The sequence below is a fragment of the Giraffa tippelskirchi genome, chromosome 7, assembly GCF_054371585.1.
Source record: "Giraffa tippelskirchi isolate mGirTip1 chromosome 7, T2T-mGirTip1v1.2.pri, whole genome shotgun sequence".
Lineage (NCBI taxonomy): Eukaryota > Metazoa > Chordata > Mammalia > Artiodactyla > Giraffidae > Giraffa > Giraffa tippelskirchi.
The window spans coordinates 120,555,181-120,571,978 of record NC_137281.1 but is presented as its reverse complement, the minus strand read 5'-3'; the positions used below and the strand labels follow the sequence as shown (position 1 = coordinate 120,571,978).

Below are 16,798 nucleotides of genomic sequence, written 5' to 3'. Positions count from 1 at the left end.
CAAAGCATATTCTCAGTGGTCAGTTGAAAGCAAATTAATGTCTTCCTTGTAGACTTTTGCAAAAAATTACCTTAAAATCTAATATCCAGTGGTTTTCAAAAGCCTCTGTTGGGAAAAATCTCCCCAAATTGAAGTTTTCTGGTGGACCCTTCATTGCGCTCTTGGCATTCCCAAGATCTGATGACTTTAAGGGCTACATGGATGACACAGTTGTGGAGATGGGTAGATGTTATGGAGCCCAGGACTCCTCTCAGATGTTCAGATGTGATGCCAAACAAAACGTATTTCCATGGGTCCAATCCAGACTTCAACCCATCTGCAGCCTTTGCTGAGTATCAAGTGCCACAACCTTTGAGGAGTTGCATACTTGGACCTGGTATAGAAATCCCTTCTGCAGCCGCCTTTGCCTAGTTGTGCTGTGGTGCCAGGCCTTCAACTATAAGTGACTTTATAAGGTCAGTCACACACAATCATTGTTTCATCTAAAGGGATGTTAAGGACAACAGTTAAAATCATTTATATTTATCCTTCTGAATTGGATGTATATGTTTTCTCAAATCCTTTAGTGAATAAAATGAGGTCTTCATTCTTAAGGGTTGTCTCCCTCCTGTTTTCACTCCTGGAAGATGAGGTCCCCCAAGGCTGGGGGTCTGGATCTACATCCTTTACAACTATGTCCCACAGAGGGAACAGTGTCCAGACCTTTGCATATGCTCAGGACAAATCTGTCCCCTGTGTTTGAACCGTTTCCACCTCTATGCAGACTGTTTATTCTCCATTGTCACCTATGTCCTGCTTTTCAGACCTTCCCTTTCAGTTCATCCTGTACACTGCTGCCAGATTGTTTTCCAACTCAATTTTCATTACATCAATCCCATTAAAAACTTTTTTTGCTTCCAGTTAACTACAAGGCTTCCAGAATTATCCTTAGCCTTATTTCTTGGCTCTCTCTACCCACGCTCTGATGCCTCACTGAACCACAGATAACCTACTTCTTGTCTCCCCCATGTCACCCCAGTTCAACTGATTCTGCCCTGCGAGCCTCCCAGGAGAGGTCTGCATCTTCCTCTCCTTCCTTGAGCCTTCTCTCACCTAGTAGAAACACCCCTCCTCTTTTTCCTTTTCCTTTGATGTGGGTCCTGAGAGACTCTTGCTTTTGACTACCAAGTCATTCTATAACTCAGAATTGTGGAGGCTTTCGTTAAACATTAAGGGCCCTGTCTGAACAAGGTGCTACATTCAGACACAAGAGGTATATGGAAAGTTTTCTGAGGAAGGTGCTGTAAACCAGGACATCATGTGAGCACTACAAGTCTGTAAGATGGGAGGCAAAACTGCCCATGAACTTCTACATCGAGGAAACACAGAGTATCAGATCTGAGATGGCAGGCGGGGTTGTGGCAGGGGGAGGGGGGAGCAAAACCCCAAGATCTTACAGTAGCACAGTTCTCTCCTTTGAAAACTGAACCAACCACATGAGATCCAGAGAAGCAAGGTCACTTGTTAATGGTCACTTAAAAGTGGGAAACGTTTTCCGTGTGCACATTCTGTGATCTGATTTCCATGTCCTGGCATTGAGGTCATGACACTGGTGAGTAAGTCATTTTTCCTAGCAGGCATCCAAGTGAGTCCCTGGGAATTTCTTACCCTGGAGGAGAGATAGTAGAAACCAACAAGGGAGATCTGGTGGGATAAAGATTGTGCGGTTGGCCTGGACTCCCCTTTAGGGCACCACAGGGAGACCTCAGCCACAAGCTTTCCTTACACATAGGAAAGACAGTTGATGGTGCCTGAAAGGCAAGTTTCCCTCTCTAGTAAATACCAAAATCCACATTTCACATGAGCACACAGACCCAAAGCTCTTGGGCGTCGGGCAGGCCTGGGGCTTTCCTACTCATCTTTGAGGTCCCATGACTCCAATGCATGCTTCTGAAACTGCTCCTTTCTCCGCAGTTGCTTACTGACCACTCTTTTACCTCAGCTTTCACCTTCACCCATCTGAGGCTGCCCCCTTGTCCTTCAGATACCCAATCCATTGTCTTCCCAGTAGGCTGCATCTGATATCCTGCCCCAGGTGAGTTTGTTTTAAAGTATCAGCATTGACCACCTGAAGAGCCTTCTAGATGATAGCCTTTTCAGGCCATGAGACAAGTTGGGTTGGGGGGGGCGGGGTTTGATGTCAAGAGACTGGAGATCCCCTATGGCATCCTCAGAGCCTTTTGTGAGGAGCCGCTTGACATCCAAACCATACTTTTTTCTCACCAGCAGGCTTAGCCTGTCTCATGGAGAGGCAGATCAGGCCAGGCTGGGCATCATTCTCATAGCAGCAGTTCAAGAGGTTTCCCACCACTTCACTTTTCAACTCAATTTTAAAAGACCTAACATGTTATCTTGAGAAGGAAATGGCAACCCACCCCAGGATTCTTGCCTGAAGAACCCCACAGATGGAGGAAACTTGCAGGCTACAGTCCATAGGGTTGCAAAGAGTCAGACGTGACTGAGTGACTTCATAACATGTTATCTGGCCTCAAAGGGTTGTTGGTAGTGGGATTTTTTCAGCCCAATTTTGACTTTTTTACCTGAGGTGAGGAACTGCAGAAGTGACAGTATCACAGGAGTGGAATTCGGGGTCGGGGGCCCAAGTTACAGTCTAGGCTCTGTGGTTAACCAGCCCCGTGACCTTGTTCACTCCCCAAGCCTCCCTGGGCCCCGGTCAAGGGTGTGGATTCTCTCTGCCTCAGGATACACTGAGCCCAGGGTCAAAGTGAAATCTCTGGGACTGGGCACCAGCAGTTTCGGCTGTTGCTCCTCAGGCTTCAGAGTCTCCCTGGCACACAGAGCTGTGTGACTCCATGACTCCAGAAGCAACAGTGGAAGTTTCCTAAGCAGGGGTTCTTAGGGCAGCTGCGGGGCCACCAGCCAGAGGCCACTGAACCTCTTTCTTGTGGCAAGATTCAAAGCCACATCTGAGCCTTGGTGTCCAAGATTTACCACACCGAGGTCCCCAGAGGCCTTGCGTTGGCTCACCTACCTGGTTGTGATAAGTCCTTTGAAGGGCAGCAACAAAGCTGCCTCTGCAGTGGGATGTCCTTCATCATCACCACAGCGCAAGTTCCTCCAAGGCAAATTCTCACTATTCACTCCTCTGTGGGGCTTCCGAGGGGGACACCGTGGGTGCCTGTACCTAGTATGTGCTCAGTAAATGTTGATGAAGGGAATGAATGAACAGTTGACAAGCTAAGCTTCTTAGGCCTGCGGTCATGATGCATTCACATGTGCCCAGAGGGATGTTTTCCTTATCCTATCTCTGATTCCAAATGCCAAATTCCAGCAATGAATTGGCCCAAAGCCACCACCCAAATAGTCAGATAAATGTGGCAATCCTGACCTTTACTTGTGAGCTTATCTGTTGTTTAATGAACAAACTGTGAGGCCACAGAAATGGCCTAGAGCAGGGCCAATCTCTGGTGAGGGATGACCTCAAACAGTGGGGTTACTTCACCTCTCTGGACCTCCTTTCCTTATCTATAAAACAAGAGGATTGGGCCATATGACCTCTTTGAGCTGTGGATCTGATGCCCAGGGTTCTTACCCTTTCTCTGAGCGCCCTTTCACAGCTTTCCCCAGTGCGTTCTCCCTCTTCACCTTTCTTGGCTTTTTCCTTCGGCACGATTGCCCTCAGGACAGCAGGTGTCACCTATAGGCTCAGGTACCTGGCACTGACCTGGGATGTCAGGGAATGGGAGGTGCAAGGGGCTAGGTTTGGCAATCTCCTCTGGCCCTTCTCATTCTCATTAGAGCCCCAGACCCATTCTAAGAATATAATGAGAGCTATGGAGAAACACACTCAGTAATCAATATACTTTGAATACAGTGCTGGGTTCTGGACTCCCTGCAGCCCATCACAGACTTCAGATTGACAACTCCTAAGATCCTTTATCCACCTACTACTTCAGGTTCCCAATGTCCCAGAGGCTCTTTCCAGATCAGAACCACCTTTGTTAACCAGTAGAATGTGATTTCCAGGTTGTTAAGTGAGTGAAATCTCCTTTAACTTTGATGTCATTTAGCTTTTCACCTGGGCCCCAATATCTTTTAGATGAGTAAGGCTTGATACGGTGATAGATTATGCAACCAGTGGAACCAGTGAGAAATATTTACAGGGAGAATGAGGGACACGTCTGGGACCCACTTCATACTGACACTGTCCACAGCTGCCTAAGCCTCAGTGGGCATCCAGGCTGATGGGATCTCTGGGCTTCTGCCGTGGGGGAGCCTGTCTCATGGAGAGCAAGTGTATGTGCAGACTACTGTATTCATTCCCAAAATTTAATATCTACAATGACCCAGCCAGTGTTCTAGTCCCTGGGAATATAGCAGTGAACCAAATGAGGCCCTTGCCCTCAAGAAGCTAATTTGGACAAGACAGAGTCACCCATATTACTGTTAATATAAGCTCAAATTCCAATTGTTCAACCAGAAGCATGATCAACGATAGGGTAGAGGAGAAAGAGGTTATCCTGGGAAGTCTAGGTATGGCCTAATGAGCAGGACTTGAAGGAGGAGTATTGTTTTCAAGACATCAAGTTGAGGGAAAGGCACTGCAGGTTCAGAAAATGAGAAAACAATTGACAGGGGGAACTCAAAGCTCCTCCTGCACCCCTGACAGTGCCGTTTGATTTCTAGGGTACAGATGGACTCCCTATCACTGTGTGAGTACGTTTACTGCTACAGCTCTGCTTCGGTTTCCTTATCAGAAAAATTGGGAAAATAATAGTGTTTCTTGATATGGTAACTGTGAGGAGGAAAAGAGACAAAGCATGCTGAAGCGTTACCAGAGTATCTATATGAAGCACATAGAGTTCAATAAACGCTGTTACTGCCGTTAGTCTTCAGTCTCCCACATGAACATGGGTAATAAAGGATAGTATGGGAACAGTTGGTAAGAGCGGAGTCTCTGGAATTGTGTCCTTGGGGTTGGTCACTGAAGAAATGTGTCCTTGTGGGCAGATAACCGCACCTTCTTGGATACTCTGAGGGGCCAGGGAATGAGATGATCTCTAAGCTCCCTTGGTGGTCCATGTCAGGAGTTGTGACCCTGGTGTCATGGAGTAATTGGTGATCGTGTGAGAGATGTTGAGGTGGCATGAATACAACTCTAGAGCCACTCTCCACCACATTTCCTTTGCTGTGCCAACTCTCCACATTTCCTATCCACCCACTTCCTTCTCCCCAGTCAGAGGAAATCATCTCACTGAAACAATTAGTCTCCAGGGGCTAATCTTTCAGCTTGTTCTCTCTCCTGAGGGTATTCTCATTTTAACAGGCACCTGAAGCAGTTCTGTGGAACTATTCACGTGTGGCACTCTTTCCATTCTGTAGGAGCCTGCAGGCTAGGAGGAGGAAATACTAATTAATCATGATGTCATCACAAGCATGAAGAGATACTAGCATGGAGGGGGGCCAAAGAAGCCTTTGTGTGAAAGGTGGGACTTGTGCCGAGCCTTGGAATGTGGCTAGGATTTTGATGGTGAGCAGAAGAGAGGGCTTTGGCAATGCTTGGAGGTAGGACCGAGCAGTGCGGTTGGGATAATGAGACCAAAGGAGCTGGAGTCACAGTGGGAAGCATTAATATTTCCACTGGTGGAACCAGAAGTAGGGGTGAGGGTGTTGAGAGAGGATGCAGGAGAGGTATTGCTCTCTTACTTGACTCCTTGACTTCTAATTTGTTTATACATACTCATGCTAGGAAGCTAGCATAGGTATACTTCTATACAAGGAAACTAGGGGAAGTTTTAAGAAAGCAGGAAATCCTACTAGCTAAACTGTATGTGTGGGTGCTAACAGTAGAAGCAGCAGGTATCTTCAGAACTAATGTATGAGTCTTGCAAAAGTGTTCTAAATTTCCATCTAATTTAGCTTATATCTCATTGTCAATAAGAACGGAGTTTGATGATGATCTCTTCTACTACACTGGGCTTAAAATGGCTTTCTACTGCTTCCCAAATCAAGTCTGTCTACAGTGGATGAAAAACTGGCCCCACTGAGATATCTGTGACTTATTTATAGTGCTGAGTATTTAGGAGGTCCTCTTCAATTCTGGGTTATTTTTGGCTAATATTTCTTTGAATATTTCCTAGACAGCCAGTTAGACAAATACTGGGTCTTACAGATTTATCCTTCATGTTTCTTACCTGCTCTTTTATATTTCTCATCTCTTTTATCTCTTTGTGCCACATTCTGAGGTAATTCCTTGACTGGATCTCCCAGCCATGACTTCAACTGTTATGTATTTGGCTTTTCAGTCCATTTATTCACGTTTATATCTCAAAAGTCAAAGTATTAATGTCTATTATCTCTTCATCCTTTTATGGATGCAATGTCTGCTGGTGTCTTTGAGGCCGTTGATGCAACATATTCTAGAGCCCCGTTTCGTCGATTGTAAACTCTTCTGTTTACAGTTCGTGAAATAAACTCCCTTCCACGGCATTGGCAGTCATCAGATGTTTGGTGAGTCTTAATTATATGCCCATTTTTGTGGCTGAATTTCTTTGTCACCTGGGCTGCTTCTGTTCCCCCACCTTTTGGGGAAGGACTGGAAGAAGCCAGATATTCTGCTGCAGATTGTACTCTCTTTTCAGGAAGAGTGAGGAAGGAGTGCTATTAGTCAGAATACCTTAGCACCGAGGCTTCAGGGCTTGGGTATATTCTGTGTCTCCAGCCCCACTCCTCCCTATCTGTAGCTTCTTTGGGTAGAGCCCCACTTCAGCTGCCACTTGGTAGGAGGAGAGAAGATGCATAAGAGCTCCTGAGGCCAGCTCTGCAATCTGCCGGTTGCCCCTGGTTCTCTCCAGCTTCCATTATCCATGGCCTTCAGTGTGGAGCCTGACTGGGTTTTGTCCTGCTTGTGGAGGGATATTCTTCTCTCTCATATGTATTTTGATTTGTTTCCTTCATCAGGTTGATCCCAACATTTTTTACACTACCAGAATTTCTGGCCCAAGGGGGGCTACTCTTCTTGTCTTATAATTCAGTTATGAAGGTAAAAACTATCTCTTCTATCACTTTCAGAGACTTGGGGTGACAAGGAAAGGCTGTAGCATGTGCTTCATCCATCATCTTGAACCAGAAGCTTACTGAGGATGTTAAAAATAAGGTGCCACTGATTTCTGACAGCAGTTCCAACGAAGGTGCTCCAGTGATGTTTTGGTGATATTGGAGTGAGCAGTTAGGCTCACAGGAGAATTGCCTGTTTGGGCGTGAATTGACTGATGTAGTAGTTAACATAGCAGTCATGTGGCTCTGAGGCCAGACCCTGTGACACTAAAGCAGCATCGTTGATGTCATAGGTACTCTAGACCTCACCTAAGGAAGGGTCCAGAGTTAGATAGGGTAACATAGGAAGTATCAGGGGATGACTAGTGAAAAAGATACACTTGGAGACTCAGAAGAATAAACATAGGCTAGACATGGAGGTTAGTGTCCTGGCTGAAGGAAAGAGCAGCAAGCAGAAATGCAAACACTTAAAAATGGCTTATCAAAGAATGGATGAAACACAGAACATGGGAGATTTTGGCCAGGCATAAGAATTCCAATAATAAAAATTTCTACAAGGCAGGGTAAACTTGCAAAGAGGCAATGATTGAATCCTTGATAAGTGATAGAGACAGTTTGAAAAAGGCTCCATATGATCTGTGACCAGCTGGAACTTGGAAGTAAGATATAATCAGCATTGTTATAGCTTTTAATGACGCTATATTGTTAATGTAGTTGTGTCACAGCAGGAAATAATTCACTTTCCAGTTCCGCCCCATACTGTGTGTGACTGGGGACAAGTTACTATACCACTCTGAGACTTCAGTATCCTTGCCAGTAAGATGGAAATAATAGAACCTTCCTTGCCTTGAGATAGCATTGGTGAAATATCTATATAAACCATAAAGTGATATAATCAAATGGAAGGCATGATTTTTCTGGAGGCTCCTTTTAACTCTCTAGGACTTTAGGAGCAAAGCAGAAATAAACCATCTAATGATCCCTGAAGGGGAGACAGAAAGCATCTCCAGCTTCAGGTAAGCATTCCAGAGGTCCCTACAAGGTTCTGATATGCTACCACCACTGCACCAGACACATTCTCCCAAATATTCCACTCCTTCAGTGAGAGCCTTCTCTGCTTCTGCCAGGTGATGGCCATGTGAGGAACATGGCTGACAGGTCCAGGTTGAGCTAGAGGTCGTGACCCAAGAATGAAGGCAGGCCTTGAACTAGTAAGTATAAAAATGAGATGAAGTTTGTTAAAGGGAGCATGTTGGGCTCTATGTAACTTCCAGATCTTCCAGGTCCTCCAGATGAGGTCAGGTGCCCTCCTTAAGCTGACTCTTAAAGATAGTGGGTGTTTACCAAAAGAAAAAAAGCCCAAAGTGGTGACCTATTTCAGGGAGATAGAACAGTGTGTACAGACACCCCTGATGGTTAAGAAGACAGTACTCATACCAAAAGCAGGGAATCTCCCTCTTTCCAAATTATGCAGGCATTATTCTGGTAATTAGGAGCAGGCATTATTTGTGCTGAAGTTCTCTGGAAGAGTAAGGCTGTAATTTCTTGCATGGTTTCTTGACCTGTCAGGGGAGTGAAGTGGGGGACTAGACCCAGGTGCCTGTGGGCTTCCCTGAATCGACTCCCACAGTTTCTCATTAAAGTCACTCATGACACGGGACACAAAAATGAATCCCTGTCTCCATAAAAACCCAGTTAAAATGACACAAAGGAATCTTTGCTCAACAGAGTGAGAACAGATTTTTCAGTTTGCATGCTTGCAAGTGGGTAGGGAGGGAGGAATTTTGATCTTCCCACTCCTTAGGACTGGCATCAATGACACTGTTGAAAGTTTGGAAGCCCTTAACCCCCTGGATGAAGGGTGTCCCTTGGGCCAAAGTTTAGTTGAGACAAAAGTTGTGACTTGCCTGCTAGTGATGCCAAGTTCTATATGGAAGCTGTTATCAGTGGCCCTGAAAAACCAGTCCCAGAGGGTACGGAGGAAAACTTGCGCTTGCTATGACAGGATGTAGGTAAAGAGATTACTTCTGGATGAGCACCCTGGAAATGACAGGCTCTGTGACAATGGATGAATAATGTGTTTGCCAAAGAGCACTTTTCATACTCATGCTGCCGCTATAGGGAGCAGTCATTATCTTACACCATGGGAGCTATCCTCCTGAAAATTAGGGCCCCAGAAATGATAAAGTTGCCCCCAAAGTTCAGCTGAGTTCTGAGTATCATTCCCCAGTTTTATGGGAGCCATAGCTTTGCTCCCATGGAACTAAACTTTCAAAGGTTAATGTTTTCCACAATAGCTACTTATTAGGTAAGGCAGTGCATCTGTATCACCAGGGCAGAGTTCAAAGTGGGCCTTCCCGAAACAATGGTTTCTGTATAGCTCATCTATGAAGAGCATCAGGTCTAGAGATATTGCCGCCCACCCCCACCCCACCCAGGGAATATCAAAATGGAAAAAATAGAGATAAAATATACTGCCAGCTTAGCTATTACTCTTTAGGTCTTATGAAAATGACACAAAATTCTATATACAAACAAACCATGAGCAGGTTTAATAACTGTATGAAGCTCTCATTTCTATGAAAATCAGATTGCAGGCAATGGTTATTCAGAGCTGATGATCTGGGAATTGGTAAACACATGGCAGGAAGATATGCACCTCAACCCACACTTTAGGTCCAGCAGGTGAGAGGTGGGAGTGAAGGCCCCCCAAAATCATCCTCAAATCACTTCTAAACATTCTGACCCAGTAGAAGTCATAGGCTTTGGCCTATGTCTTAAATCCCCAATATACCATTTAGTGGACCTGTAACATTAGCTGGGCAAGTTATGTAACCTCCCTGAACCTCAGGTTCCATAGCTGTGCAGTAGAGGTCACACCTACCTCCTATAGTGATCATAAGGGTGTTAGAGTTCATTTCCTTTGAGTGCTGGGTAGAAGGGCTAGCACATATTCATTTCCCCATCAGTGAGAGCTAAACAATATAAATAAATGCCTTTCAAAAGACAGAAATGTCAAGAAGGGGAAAATATTTCCTAATGGGTAGAAAATTGTGAACTGGTTGGTTTAGCCAAAACAGTCCCAATTTATGCCTATTGTCCCAGTACCGATAGCACTCCCTTTACTCAAAAACTCCCCTGTTTGATCAATACATTTTCTGGTCACCATAATTATGAGTTTCAGGTGTGTTTTCAGATGTGCTACCTGCAGCATCAAAACAACAGAGGTTGAAGCTATTCACAACGATAATGGCTACCTTTTATAGAATGCTTAACTTTACTGTGTTGTATCTAAACCTCACAACTGGCCCTGAAATGAGTTTTTATTATTATGTCCATTTTACAGATGTAGCTTGAAGAGATTAAGTAACTTGCCCAAGAGTATAGATTTCACCAAGTGTAGAGGGTAGGGTGATGGCCCCAACTTCCTGCACTTTGGGGCAGGCCTCTGTGTGCCCTTCAGTCTGGAGCAAGGCAGAGCAGGCAGTGACTCTGTCAAGAGTGATGAGAGCAGCCCTGGAAATTCCCCTTAGCAATGAGGCTGGTCTCCATGACCTCCAGGGCCTAGACCACAAAAACCCCTGGGGAGGGCACAACTCAGAGGACTGTTGGCTCTGACAGAGCAACAAAGCCAATAGCAGCTTTGCCTCCAGGTTGTGGTGTGGGGAATCCAAACAGGGCTTGAATATTTGGACCCTCTGCTCCAGTGCCTGAACCCAGCATATAAGATCAGTCCCAAACATCACCATCTTCATTATTGTCCTTTCCTCTGAGTTGTTATTTCAAAGTGCTAACTCATGTAAAATCAACAGCAACACATGATGGTCGAGTCCTCTTTCTCTGACCTTTTCCTGGTGTCTTTTAGAATAAATCTCAATCTATGGATCCTAGTACTACTTGCGGATCACAAGAGGCATTTTGTTTGTGCCTATGTGTATGTATCAGTAAATGTACACACATGTATGCATGTGTGATCATAATAATAACTAATGCTTATTGAGCACTTACTGTGTACCAGACACTGTTCTATGCACTTTGTGGGTAGTATTCTCATTTAATCTGTATACCAGCTCTAGGAGGTAGGCACTACCAGTAATGAAGTCCAGAATCTACCAGTAGCTTGCCCAAGTTCACGTAGCTGCTGAATGGCAAAACAGGATGCAGATCCAGAAAGTGCGGCTCAGAAGCACGCCCTTACCCACTCTGTGGCCCCTGCTTTCCTCTCTCTCCTCTCCTTTGTAGCGGACAGTAGCATTTCATATCCTACATACTTCCACAGGACTGGAGTCTCCTTAAACAAGCACTAGGTAGGACTCTAGGGCCCTGCCAGGGACAGGACAGTGTTGCCCTCCTTTAGCTAGGATTGTGCACTTTCCAAATCACTGTCTCTTCTCTACAAAGCTTTCCAGATTTTCTGACCCTACAGTCACCTCTCCTTTATTTTCCTTTATTGCCTATGGCTGCAGCCAGCTTTTGGTGTACATTTTTGGTGACATTTCTAGCATGTTTTCTATCCCAATGCAACCCAGGTGGGGGCCTCTGTGTGCGTGTGACCTGTGGCATGTGGTTTGACTCTCAGATTAGATTGTAAACTATCCTGCCTCTCGCCCCCTTCCCCTTATAGCAAGACCTCTATTAGTCTATGCAGCACATTTCTGTGATGTAAGAATAAACCACCTTAGGAAGGATAAACTTTGGAAAAGGTACTCCTTCAGGAGAACGTGGACCGCATTCCAGGCCCTCCAGCTCCCTGCGCTTCTTCCCCACCCTATCCCATACCATCTCCCACCCTGCACCAGCTTCCCTGTGCCTGGCAATAGAGCTAACAAGGAAGTGCTCCATGCATATCTTTTGGCTGCTTGTAATTCTAACGTAGGGGCCTGTTAAAATTGTTGCAAAGATTTATAAACACTAAGAGGACTATAAGGGTGATTTTCCCTTTAAAATGTAAATCTGTTTTATTCAATTAGAAGATATTAAATCCAAAAATAAACAAAGGAACCAGCATTTAAATGGATGACTAAATGTCCAAGGAGCCAAAGTTGGCTGCAGCAAATGCTACTCGCGACAAATTTGACAAAAGCTTGAGAAAGTAGGAAAGTCTCAGGACCACCACCACCATCTACAAACCATGGCAATTTAGGAAAATCACAAAATCTCTTCTTCCAGCCCCAGACTGTGCATCTGTAAAATGGGACTAATATGATGCAGCACTCCCTACCCCCACCCAGTGAGAGGGCGATGTGATCGTTAGAGGAGAGAGTGGTTAGTGAAAACATCTACAGAGTAATGGTAGGCAGAGTTAGAATTTAGGGTCACTATAGCCAGGAACATCTGTTAAATAATCACTAAAGCAAAAAAAAATTTTTTTTTTTTCACGAACAGTAAGAGTACATGCTTTACACACACATCAGCTCCTAAGCAGACACTTAAGCTTAGGAAAAATTGGAGATAGTTGCAACATTTTGGCTACGTTCAAGAAAAGATGGTATAAGTAAAGAACCTAGGGAGAAACACATTCAGCTCTTCAGTTTCCAGGGGGATTTTAGTGGGTGACTTGGGCACTGCACATAGCTTCTTTTGGTTCCAAGACAACCAGCTCCTTTGCTAAGGGAGGCTTCATAGGTTGAGGGTGAGGAGGGGGCAGTATTATCAGGGCTGGAGAAGCCCAGAGTGGTAGGATGGTTCTTAAATGAAAGAGTGCTAAGCCTTAGAATTAAGTCTTATTGAATGGCTTTGAAAAGGAATCAAAAGAGGGAGTGATGGTGCAGGCACCAGCATTTCAGCAGATTAGAAAGCGCTTTAGAGGTGGAGATGAATGCCAGACAGATGGGGAGAAACTATGGGAAGCTGGAGGAGTGGGCAGAGAAGAGGCTGAGGGCTTCCAGAGTGGGCAAAGACAGGTGATGCACTGCATGGGGGAAATGACCCACATTATGTTTATGATTCATTCATCCATTAACTTTTCTAGAACCCTGAACTTCAACTAAGTGCCAAGCGTGGTGTTAGGATTCCAGTTTGGGTGGGTGGAAGGTGTGGGAGCCGGTAGGAGGAACACAAAGAGAATATTATCTCTGCCTTTAAGACGCTCTCGATACAGCTAAAGAGAAAGACACGAATACATATAAAAATAGCAAGGTTTTATGCGAAAAACTCCGCAGGAAAGGAGTATGCAAATTAAAAAGATGGAACAGCAAATGGATTACTCTAGACAGAGGAAGGAGATGGGAACTGTAACTGTCTCCCAGAGAGACAGTCCTGGTCTTGTGGTATTATTAGGATTCCGCTGGAATTAGATGGTAAAGTGCTCTTGGTGACAGCGTAAGACCTGTATTCAGACACATTCTGAGTGTTTCCATAGAAGGCATTGGTCCTAAAATACTGCTGAAGCTCTAGTGAATGTTGGGGATTTTTAGGCATATATATACAGATGTGAAGACATCTGTATAATCCAATCCACACCATGTATGAATTAAACCATGTTATTATTTGATCCAGTGTGGCTAAAAATGTCTGGTCCCTTTTAAAAAGCTACAGCATACACATATAAATAGCTTACAGAAATGTTAATTGGAACCAGTAGAGTAGGAATGAGGTTACCGTGGGTTTTCAGGATACAAGAGTCATTTAGAGGCTCCAAGGTGGTGCCTCAAGCTATTCTGGAACTAAGAAATTTTTAATTCCAAAATCAAAGGAAAGAGTATATATAAATCTTATTTGTCAATGAGCAATAAGCATTGATAACATGCCCTACCAGAACTTTGTTTTAAAAAAAATGAAAAGATGCTTTTATTTGTAAGTCAAGAAAATAAAGACAATAAATATACTTCTTTCAATTTATGACTGTTTTTCAGCTGTTTTAGTTTGAAGTGGCTATTTCATCAGAGATGGCACAATGCTTTGACATAGTTAACTACATAAGCACTTGTGTTATATATGACTGGCAGTAATATCGACCATTTGAATGAAGTGCTATAGGGATAAAGGAGGGAAGGAGTCATTCTCCCTGGAGTATGGAGGTCATCACTCTCTTCTTGTCTCGAGAATAAAGCGATTGGAAGCCTAAAGCTCTGAGAAGAGGAAATGAAATTTATGAAAGTAGCAGGAGCTTCTAGCAAAGCATGGTAAAATGACTGAGAAGTGTTGAGGATACAAACAAGGTTGGCGAACATGAAGTTAGCATCATGCCCATATACCCAGTTGTGCCATATTCTCCAGTAATACTGGTCTACTGAGGCACAGGTATATGTCTGTGAGGCTTTGCCAGGCAAGGGCAAGCAAAAGGGGCGCCATGGACTCAGTAATATTTTGAGGATATTATAAGAAGAACTATGGCTTCTAGGCCAGATACAGAAGAAGCTCAAGATAGGAGGAAGTTCAAAGACATAGAGAAAGTGGTGATAGCACTGGGCTGGAGATCTCGGTGAGGCTGGAGAGTATTTCAGTGAGGGGACTTGAGTAAATGAGCTGGAAGGTGATGAGAGGATGAGGATGGGATGTCAGAGCAGGTGCAGTTTCTGATGATGACAAGGTTTCACTTATGCCTCTCAAAGTGTGCTGAGGTGGAGGAAGAAGGTCACTGAAGGTGCAGTCGTCAACAAACTCTGCAGCCAGGGTGTTGCTTTGATCAGTACTATGGACATGTAGTGCCTTAGGATGCTAAAGTGGAGAGGAAGACCCAGAGAAAGAGGCTAAAGGCTTCAGTGAGGAGGGAATTCAGGGTATGGGGGTGGACAGCGTGAACCTCAAGGATGTTACAGTATTTTAGAAAGAGGGAGTGCAGGTCCAGAGGCAGCACCCAGGCTCCTGAACTGAAATTGGAGATTGTACCGTTGAAAACAAACCCTCTGCTTGAGAGGGTAGGAAGGAAAACAGTGTCCTCGGGGGTCAGAAATAGATTTGAGAGGGTCACCGGGGAAGAAGAGGAGTTTGGTGGAGCCTGGCAGAGTAGGCAATGGGAACTGGGCGGGGGCAGTGGGGAGATGGCATGCAGAAAGTGGTAGCAGTTTCTGAAATCGCAAGAAAGCTTAGTGACAGCTGTGGTGCACCTCTCAGTGAAGTCTGGGGATACTTAATACCCTCAAATGAGTTCAACTGTGCCAGCTTTGGATACTTTGTAGATGGCAAATTATGATGAGCATGGTTTCCAGATTATGCTTTCTGAAGCCCTTTATGTCACTTTGAAGTTTATGGATGAAAAAATTACACAAAACAGATGTAGGATTGGACCACTAGTCTTACAAAAATAACACATAAGTAATCAGACATCGAAGCCAATTAATTTCTTTTTATGTGAAGTCCTATATCATCTGTCTTTCCAGTCTTCTCCCCTGCCATTTGCTCTACACTCCACCAGCTCTACCAAGCTAGCCCTAACTTCCCAAGCACATGGCCCCCATTGGAGCCTCCTGTTGTGTGTGATGTTCCTCCATCCAGTATAACCCCTGGGCTGGGGGCAGGTTAGCTAGTGTTACCAGGTTTACCTTTATACCCTCTCCTCATTAAATCAGCTGAGCATTTTCCATTGCCTCAGAAAAGCAGAATGCAGAAGGAGAAAATACTTTCCTGGCTTTTGAGTCTCAAACCCCAGGCCCTATAGGGGTAGGGAGGACTGGCCACAGTGGTGGCTTTGGGGAAAGGTTGGGTGATAGGAGTGCCTATACCTCCTCCTCCCACGTAGAGGTGAAGTGTCCTCAGGCTGGAGGAAGGGGGAGAGACAGAGGAGGAGAGTTGACAGACAGGAGGTGAGTTGCCTGCGCAAGCACATCCTAGGACCTTGCTTCCAGCCTAGGCTCTCTGCAGGAGCAGGACACGACTGCCCTGCTCTTGTATTTCCCCCTACTAACCAGAGTTTCTGTCATTAACCCACCCTACCTGCTAGCCTGTCTCATTTTGGCTTACATTATGCTTTAAATTTGTTTTCACTGCCGTTAGTTAAAGTTTTGGACATCTGAAGTTTTAAAAGCCCAGATTTCAGGCCTCTCTTAGGGAAAACTCAGATCGGCCCACACTGGACCCACAATCCCTGTGGCCAACAGTCTGTTGTCCCTTTCAACGGGGCTGGCATTCCCCCACTTCCTTTGATTATTAGCTGTTATTCTCTGACCCAATGCCTGCCTGTATTTTTTGGCTCTAGAGCCTCAGATCCCTGATGCCCAGTGAGCTAAGTGCTAGGCTACAGGCTGTCATACACGACCAGTCTTGATAAGTCTAGTTATAATATAATCTCAGAGACAAAGCAAACCTACCTTCCCCCAACACTGAGAAAAATAGCTGGTTTCCTCAGTGAAAAGCTGCAATAACCCTCTGTTCTCTCCTCAAGTCTTCCCAGACTCGGCAGAGGAAAGACTTATCTTTCACCTTGCAAAAAATGCCAGGCTCAGAGAAAAGCAAAGACAAATATGTGATATGCTCTCACAGGTCACAGTGATTTACATACACTGACAGAGCAGGGCAAACACTGGCTCAGCCTAAGAGGCTAAACCACGCACCCAAGGTCCCAAGTTAGTGGTAGAGTTTAGAACCCAGACCTCCTCTCTTCCCAGCCAGTGCCCTTGAAGACTAGACTGCTTCATTCTGCCTTGGAGAAGGGGTGGTGGGAAGCCCTTCCCCTGGGATCAAAGGAAAAACACTCATACTCCAACCACAGAGTCAAAGATTAGGCCACAATTTTGATCATATCCCAACTCAATGAAACTTTCCAAGTTTATTTTTACTTCTAAACACATGTGTTTAACAGATG

The 16,798-nt window shown here is 44.9% G+C and overlaps 2 protein-coding genes across 5 annotated transcripts in view; one reads left to right on the top strand and one right to left on the bottom strand.

Annotated features, from left to right (window-relative positions):
- Nucleotides 1-7,815, bottom strand: part of LOC145513089 (aromatase) — a 63,241-nt gene extending 55,426 nt beyond the window's left edge. Inside the window, exon 1 of one of the 2 annotated variants that reach the window (XM_081508279.1) lies at nt 6,195-7,815. The gene's annotated coding sequence lies outside the window, so the exon portion shown is untranslated. Of the gene's footprint in view, nt 1-70; nt 386-6,194 lie in introns of those variants that run through there. The other variant, XM_081508280.1, reaches the window with a different exon arrangement.
- LOC145513092 (uncharacterized) overlaps nt 1-16,798 on the top strand; it is a 295,101-nt gene that overhangs the window by 265,196 nt on the left and 13,107 nt on the right. The gene's annotated exons all lie outside the window — the stretch shown is intronic.